This window comes from Pinus tabuliformis, chromosome Q (genome assembly GCF_031772625.1).
Source record: "Pinus tabuliformis cultivar Carrire ecotype Pingquan chromosome Q, CPIR1, whole genome shotgun sequence".
Lineage (NCBI taxonomy): Eukaryota > Viridiplantae > Streptophyta > Pinopsida > Pinales > Pinaceae > Pinus > Pinus tabuliformis.
In genome coordinates, this window is record NC_142296.1 from 682,931,813 (window position 1) to 682,941,442 (window position 9,630).

The window sequence follows — 9,630 nt, forward strand, 5'->3', positions numbered from 1 at the left end:
ACTCAATTCCCGATATGATTTATGTACTCTTGCCTCATTAATCGAGTTTATGAGCAATAACATGTTAAATCTAGCCAATCAGATTGGAGAAAAATAAATTAAAATATTGTCATAATATACTTAATTTCAATGTGCAATGTAAAACTATGGAAATTTTGCAATTTTTTTTTGTCAAACCCAAATTATTATGGGTTTGACCAAAAACCCAATGCAATATTTTATGCCTCCGACAAGGATAATAAAGCGTAATTAATAACTTTTAACTAAAATTTTATCTAAATTATTCACTATTTTTCATTATATATAATTTTTATTTTCATATATTATACTTGTAATTTAAATTTTAGATTATTTCTACAAAGGACATTGAGTTTACATTGAAATTTGTATATAACACGCATAAAAGAATTTGATAATTATGTGGGTAGTATGTTTATTTTAGAATAGACCTTCCATAATTTTAATTTAATTATAATAATTATTAAGTGGATGGTGGAGATTTAACCTCTATGGAATATGCCCAAATATTCATAGTAGCATACATAGATTAGAAGTTAAGATTTATCTCCAAGTTAGTTGTGGTCTTTAATTAATTGATCTCAAATTAATTATTTAAAGAAAATGTCACATCAACACATGTCATATTGTGTATATGGTATTAATAAGCCATGGTATTGTAACAAAAATTATTTACAAGTTAAGAATTTCCATGGTAAAGTGGGAGCAGGTCTCCTTGATTACGTTTAACTCATATATTTGTTAGTTTTTATATATTATAATAATAGTTTAAAATCAAATTACAATTTAGTTAATTTTTTTTAATCTAAGTAATGTGAGATGTCTTTTCATGCTCATCATAGATTGATGTGCAACCATTTAATTTATATAGCTATGCTATTTATGAATTTACATCACAACATTCAAAGCATTTCATTAGAGGAACTTTAGAAGAAGGATTGGATTCCTATAATTTTATACTAATTGCAAAAAAATGTGTCTTTTGCCTTTTTACCAACCCGAAACCTTAATTTGCAGGGGATAGGGCAGCGCACAACAACAATGGTATATCGACTTGGGATTTCAAAAAGACCATAAGACCATTGTCACTTTCATATTTCTTATTCTCTTAATACAATGGAAAAACCTATCATAACTCAGTGGTCAAACCAATAGTGAGGATAATCATCACTGGTTATCATCCACAAATGCAGGCTGACTCATCACCATTATTCGCAGAAAATCACACCACTTGGAATTACCCCTAGTGGTCCGTAAAGGGACATGCTTTCAATACTGTGAAATACCTCTGAGTCTTGGGTTGTTAACCTGTTTCCTTATGTAAGAGGAAGATAAATTCTTAGTCAAACAAAAAAATGTAAAACAAAGTTTTAAAACATGCTCCGGTGCCCCTACATTTATGTTTATATAATAAAAAAATATATTAAGTAAATCAATTTAAATATTATAAAAACATGATAAATTTAAATATCTAAAGTGAAATAATGAAATAAATATAAAAATATTTTGTTCAAACGCAAATTTATATAATTTTACTTTAATAAAGATAACTATGAAAAGAAAACCCTTTTGAAATATTACATTTTAATTCACTATAATTAATTGAAATTTTTTAATATTCACTTAATTAATAAAAAATAATGAAATATATTACAAGATTCATTTGATAAATTGTGTTAGAATACTAAACTTTGAAAATACACTTCAGAATATAAGAAATAATGAAATATGTTACAAGATTCTTTCGATAAATTTTTGTTAGAATATTAAACTTTGAAAATATGCTTGGGATATTTTTAGCATATACTCTCTGAAAATACACTTCAAAATATTCTTATCAAAGTTTCAAAATTTTATTTGAACTTTAAAAAAATTGACATATTCAAATTATTCTCACATTATTAAATTATTAATGATCATTCCCTTGTCACTTGTCAGTGGCTGCCTTTTATTTTTTTGCTTATCATTTAAATTATCTAGTTTTTTTCAGAAAGTATTAAAATTATCTAGTTATGTAATAAAATTTTGTATTTAATAATAGTTTTATTTTATTTATCATTTAAATTATATAGTTTGTAATAACATATTTCGTTATTCAATGTACGGATAAATAAACTTTTATATTATTTAGGAATATTTAATTATATATTTAAAAAATAAAATATATTAAAAATTATTTAGACAATTTTTATTAAAAAAATAAATTTCAAAAACATTTTTAATAAATTAATATAGAAATATTTTTAACATTTTAAATTTGTTTAAGATTTAAAATATTAAAGTATTTAGATATTTTAAAATATAAAATTTATAATGATGATGATGGTATAATAAACGTGTATAAGATAATTAATAAATGTATATATTATAGTTAACCTGTATAAGATAATCAATAATTTTATATATTGTTAAAATATTTCTGACATAATAATAATAACCATTAAACCTATAATTAATGGTCAATATAAATCTATATATGGTTAATGGTCAATTGGACACGATGAGCTATAATTCTTTAATAAATATTATTATAATTATTTTAATCTTGTCAACTGTTAAGTATACTGGTAAGTTAGCAGTGACTTTACTCTAACGTTTATAAAAATATAATAATATTTAATAAATTTTCCTATTATTAAATTATCAAATAATTAAGACTGTTATTCTTTTTTTTTTTAAGAAAAGAATATAAGGTAGGTATTTAATTACCCATTAGACCTCTTAGAAATATAATAATATTTAATAATTTGTCATATTATTAAATTATCAAAATTCTAGGCTTTTATTCCTTTCTTTTAGAAAAGAATATAGGGTATTTAACTATCATTTTCTTTTCTTTTTAGAAAAGAACATAAGATATTCCATATTTAAATTATTAGATATATAAAAAAGGACGGGTGGTATTTAATCATCATTTTCTTTTATTTTTATTAATTAATTAATTATATTTTTTAAATTTATAATATTATATTATGGAAATATATATGTTCAAAGTATATTAAATATTGAATTTATGGTTAGCTTTAGTTTACTTGAGTGAAACCAGATATAAAAGGTTGGTTTGTCTAATCTAAAAGAGTCATAGATTGAGTTGTTGATAACTATGTTTATTACATAGGATACAAAATGAACTTTAAAAGTTATGATAAGCACAAAAGTAGGAAATTGAAAAACACATGTAAAAACTATATATTGTCGTAAAAACTAGGATTACGAATAGTGGTGATGAGCCACAGGAAGTCCATGTTGTCATCCAACTAGTGTAGGCCTCGCTCAAGGTGGATGTTCACTATCCTTGAGCAGAGTTGCTTCTAGACGTTGTAGTTGGCCATCAATGATTTGATAGAGCGAGTGAATTGCCCTTATGCGAAGGAGGAGCTCATCCATGCTCTCACTGCGGTCGAACAATACTCTTCCCAACAAATGCTTAAGATGCTAGTACAAGTCCACTGTGTGGAAGTATTGGTTTTGTCTTCTTCGCAGTGCTCCCAACTTGGGGACCCAGTTCTCCACTTTTGCCAAGACATTTGAATATGATAATGTTGCTCATTCATCCACCAACTCCTATTCAATATCAGATAATTCGTGTTGCACAAACCCATGGCATTCTCATGATAACATGCTGCTGAGGCTCGGGCTTGAGCTTGACCTCTTAAATTACCTTGTAGGAGTCGACCACCTCCCCCTTGTCGCACTCGGGCTCTCTCCCTTGACATTGGGGAAAGAGCATAGTGATAACCCAAGAGGAAAAAAAAGCTTGGAATGAAAGAGCATAAAGGAGACGTAAACAAGTGCAGGAATAAAAGAAAACAAGGTACTCAAGGTGACGTTTGTTGATGTGATGAGTTGCGATATGCTTAGGTAGTGTCAAGAATGGAATAACCGAAGCAAAAGAGAGTAAGATGTCCTTTGCTTGGAGAATAGCAGGGACCAAGGCCTTGAGAGGAGTTGACAATAATTTTTATCAAAGGGACCGAGCTGGTAGGTCTTGGTTCTTTAGTTTGCAAAGCAATCACAACATGGAATAGGTTGTTTGTCATATATCTGACCCAAAAATTATATAAACTTGCAAAATATGCCCAAGAAGTATCAAGATCGATCCAATAATATAAATAGAAATGCTTGTTTATTAATATCAAAACCCTTGAGGTAGGGCAACACCATACAATCACTCCTTAATGAAGGTGAACACTCCACAAGCCATATGCTTGTCAATACAAAAATACTTCACATCCCTCAACGGAGAGTCTCTAGCCTCTATATAGGCTTCATACATACAATACCATGGGTCTCTAATACCATACATCCATTGCAATAGGATTATCATCGTATTCCCTAACTACTTGTGGTCCTTTACATACCACTTTATTTATTAAATTTGACCCGTCACATTATTACATTATTCCCTTGGGTACCTCCCTCTGTACCCCATAATATCCCCACTAGATATACTACATTCCACCCCCCTTAAACATGTTTCGTTCCTGAAACATGAGAAGAACATAAATAATAAGATCTAAAAGAGTAGTCCACTAGTACCATGCACGTGCATCTAGCTATCCCAGAGAAAGGTGAACACTCGATCTAGCTAGTGCCTTGCTCGCTTGAGATGGAAGTTGTTTCTGGTGGTTCCTCTGTGTCGATGCGTTGTGGGTGGCTCATCTCACCTCTCTGTGTGTTGTCCAGGGGTTGTTGTCTTTGTTGCTAATTATTTGCCCACTTGCTAGTTTTTGTCTGGCTAGATGGTGTGGGTGGTGATATGCTGAAGTTTTAACTGATGGTGTATCTTTCTTCAATTCGATACATGATGGATCCTAAGTGGTATCTGGTACCTATTGTGGTGCATGTAGTTGTTGCTTGTCTTCCATTATTACTTCCACCACAGACTCCTCATTTGATTGTCAGTCCCTGCAAATTTTCTGCTTGGGCCTCCTTGGGCTTTACTTGTTTATTGATGGAAATATCTTGTAATGTAATTTTCTTCTTTTTATATTAGAGCTTCAGGAATTTCTTCTGCACATTAATATTGATAGTACCAACAGATTCCATCCAAGGGTATCCCAAAACAACATCCACATCAGCCATACCCAAAGCATAAAAATAAGAATGCAACACATACTTATCCATAGAAATCTTCAAATCTTTATAAATTTGAACATCTTCATTATCAACCTGTGTGTTTTCAATATGTTTTATTGGGACTTGCAATTTGTTTGCCAAATTAACAATGATAAAATTATGCTTGCAACTAGGAAAGATAGACACAATGATATTCTCTTTTGAAATGCTTCCATGACCCTGTAATATGGAAATATTAGTATAAAATAAGCCTTTATGGCTCTTAGTTTCCTTCTTTCCAGTTTGAGACCACTTGTCCAAAAGGACTTTTTCAAGTTCTTCCTTGGGAAGTCTCCACATTGAACTGTCAAGTGAGTTCCACCATTCATCTGCCTCATCTTTCATATGAAGCCCTAGGAGGCATGTCCATAATCTATTCTTGTAAACTTCATCTTGCTAGAACCCCTAAAATAGAGTAAGGGTTTTGAAGAAAATCACTCACTTTGTGTGGCGATTTTAAATGGCCACAACTCGATCAATATGGCTAAGATTCCTTATTATAGCTTGTTTTTAGAAATGGAATTACCATTCTGCATTTTTCCATGTGATTGAAATCCAAATCTAGGCACTCTAAAAACTCAGATTCATGCTGCAACTGTCCTACCGTCATAATAAATTATGAAAAAAGATCTGATTTTAAATCAACAATATCTCCCTCATCCAAACTCTGATTCGACCGAATGTTTTTTTTGAATTTGTTTTTATTTTCAAGAGGATCTCATATCTATAATTATTTTTCCAAAATTCACCACAAAAACTGCAAAAAATTACTAGAGAGCCAGCATCCATGAATTGTTGTCAGAAAAATTTCTGCAAAACAACTAACTTTAAATCAACGATGTCTCCCTCAACTAGGCTCCAATTCGATTAGTTTTTTTTTTTTTTTTAATTGGGTAATTTTTCACAGGGAATCCAGATATGGTATTTGTTTTTGAAAATTTTGCACCAAACTTTCCAGATCTGATATGCAAACTCACTGTCTAAAAAATTCTTGCAAAAAATAAATAAAATTCTCCCCTCTTTACCCAAGAAAGTGCTTTGATACCACTTGTAATAGATCTCACTTGCAAATATATTAAAATGAAAAATATGCCCAAGAAATATCAAGATTGATCAAAAAATATAAATAGAAATGCTTCTCTTTATTAATTAAACCCTTGAGGTAGGGTAACACCATGGAACTACTCCTTAAGGAAGGTGAACACTCCACAAGCCATATGTTTGTCAATACAATAATCCTTGACATCCCTCAATGGGGAGTCTCTAGCTTCTATATAGGATTCATACATACAATACCATGAGTAATTACCATGGGCCTCTCAATACCATACATCTAACACAATGGGATTTTCACCTTGAGTAAATGCACATAATGAAATGAATGTCTCGACATGCCTTCATGCATTGAGATTTCATTGCTGCTTTCACTCCCCTTATCATCCAGTGTCCAGGTGGACATGCCATGATCATAACCACCAGTTAGTTTTCCCTTCCATCTTTGTGTTGTGTATTGTGGGCGATAGGGTCAATTGATAGCTGGTGCTCCCTTGTGCCTTAATGGAACCCTTCTTGATGTCAATCTTGGGAATGATTCACCCTAGGGGGTTTTATTCTTTTCCTTAATTAATTATGATTTTTAAAATATTATTGAATTAAATTATTTATTTATTTAAAATTTGATAATTATTTATTTACGATATTATGTAAATATTAGTATCAACACCATTGTTATTATTATATATATTTATTATTAAAATAGATAAACACAATATTATTATTTCTTGTATAGATATTTTAAGTGTAATATTTATAATATTGTTTAAAACGATTACAAATTTAACTATACAAAGATTAAATTTATAGCATATATTTAAATTAAATATATAATGTATAGTATTCTATAATATTTATTATTTTGAATATGAAATTAATATAATATTATTTAAAAATTAAATATTCATTTTTTTGGGGGGCGAATTATATTATCTTTAGAAACTAGAATTTACAAAGAGGTTTGCAAACATCTAGTTTTGTCTCTTGCTAGGGAGACCTAACCATGTCCAAAAGTAAACTCTCTTTAAGGAGGAGATGAATAATTGTGTACTGAAAGACACAAAATTAACTAATGTAGGACTGAAACACTACCCTAAGTGCTATTGTAAATAAACAACTATAAACAAAAGGTAAAAAATAAATAAACATTTCACTCTAAGTCAAGGGATCTAAATTTGAGACTGCAACTTGGATGGGTGCTTTTGGGTCCTCTAAGCTTCTCCTTTCCCTTGGAGGAATTCCGAGATGATAGTCAATCTTCTCCATTCTCTAATCTAGATCCCTCAAATTCCTATGCAAGTGTTCCAGGGATTGGAGGATATCCATGCGGTTTTCTTGCTAGTCCAAGAGAGTCCACCCCAGTAAAAACTTCAGCTTCCAATAAAGATCCACAGTCTACATGTATTAACTGAACCATCCCATCATGTGCCCTATTTTTGGGATCTAATGAACTCATCCTATAAGAACCTACGTATCTAAAAGGGGAGTTCTTTGAGAGGAAGATTCCTCATAAGCCCGAGTGTTTTCCTCTTGTATGTGAGATAATGTGAGATCCCAATATCGTGAGGAAAAGTATTTTAGCCAATGGTGCATGCGGTTATGTCCTTTGTCAGACCACTCTTGGTAGTAAGTGGCCCCTCTTCTAATGTGTGCTTGTTTATGTGACATGGAGGATAAAGGAACTGGATGTAAAGAATAAATCTAAGGCCAAGATAGACCCAAGTGTACTGGAACAGGGGGCGCCACAGTATACAAATGCCAAGAGAAAATAATTCACGAATAAAGGAAATAGTGAGGAAGGCCTACAAGACAACCAGAAGAAAAGGCGAGGGAGGGACAGGAACAAATCCCACCAACCACTAGTTCCTTACTCGACGCCAAACATAGGGCTTACAAAGATACCATGAAGAGAAGAACACCTACAAAATGGTAAGGATGAGAGGAATGAAAAGGGGCATAACCGTTGGAGGGAGATGATAAGTAGGACCACTAAACATAGTGAGATGCCATGGACAAGAGTAGGGGGCATCGAGAAGGAGAAGAGGGAAGACTTTCCAACAATAACAAAGAGATGATAATAAAAGAGGAAAAATCTAAACCTTTTGTCCTTACCTACACATCATGTTGACAACCCTGTAAATTAACCAAGATAACTGATTCAAATCAATTTTGGGAATCGACACATTATTACAAATTTCCAACTGATGTCACAAATCCTTGAAGGAAACAACACGTATATCATGATGGAAATCCAGTTGGGGGAGCTTAACTTTGTTTCTCTGAAAATCCTCTCATGGTGGTTCCATGCTCACGACCTCTCCGCCCTTGTCCCTTGTGCTTCAACGTTTTCCCCCACTGTTCGTTGCTTTCTTCCTACCATAGGAATCTATTCAGCGAAGATCCACAAATTTAACATCATGGGAGGAGTATTAATGTTTGATCCCATCGCATGAGTGAACAATTCAATTAGAGAATCGCCTACTCGTTGTTGCCCCCTCTTCATCTTAATTCCTTACATCATGAAAAACACGAGTGCAACTTTTAACATTAATGGGGGAGTGTTGCCACATGCCCAGTTCATTAGCCAAATGGGACGACGTCAACCAATGCTTCCCCCCCCCCACCCCATCCTCAATTGTCACCCCATCCAGGTTTAAATATTCAAATATTAACTTTATAACATATATTTACTATTATGAATATAAAATTAAATAAAATATATTTTCACATTAATTATTAATTAGTAGTCTATTTTGTTTGTGATATATAAATAGTAAATTCATAAAACAACCCAAATTACATTGAATCTTTAGAAAAGTGAAGAGAAGAAAGAGAAAGGCAACTTAAACAAGAATTATCTATAATGCTTACTGAACATAAAATCAAATTATCTACAATGCTTGACAACAACTACAAATCATTAGAAAATAAAATGATAGCACTTGAGATTGAACTCCAAGGAATGAAAGATAGGATGCAAGAAATTGAACACAAAAAACAATCAATGGTTGAAGAAAATTGCATCTTAAGAGATGAGATTAAAGGATTAAAATAAAAACTAAATAATAATTTATCTCTAAGTAGCACAAAGAATCAATTAGACATCAAACCCATAAAAGAAGAAATGAACAAACTAATTGAACTAGATCATGAGTGCCACAAAAGAGCTCGGAACCTTATAATTGCTGGCATAAAAGAGAAAAATGATGAGGACACATTAGAAATAGTAAAAGAACAATTAAAAACTAAGTCACAAATTCAAACAACTTATCTAACAAAAGAAAAAAGGTTGGAAAAGATAATTGAGCATAAACATAGATTGATCTATGTCAAGATAAGTTGTAATCACCATCAATTAGATATACTTAGTAAATCTCCTAGCCTAAAAGGATTAGGAATATTTATAAATGAATATATTATTCCAGAAGACCAAGATGAGCT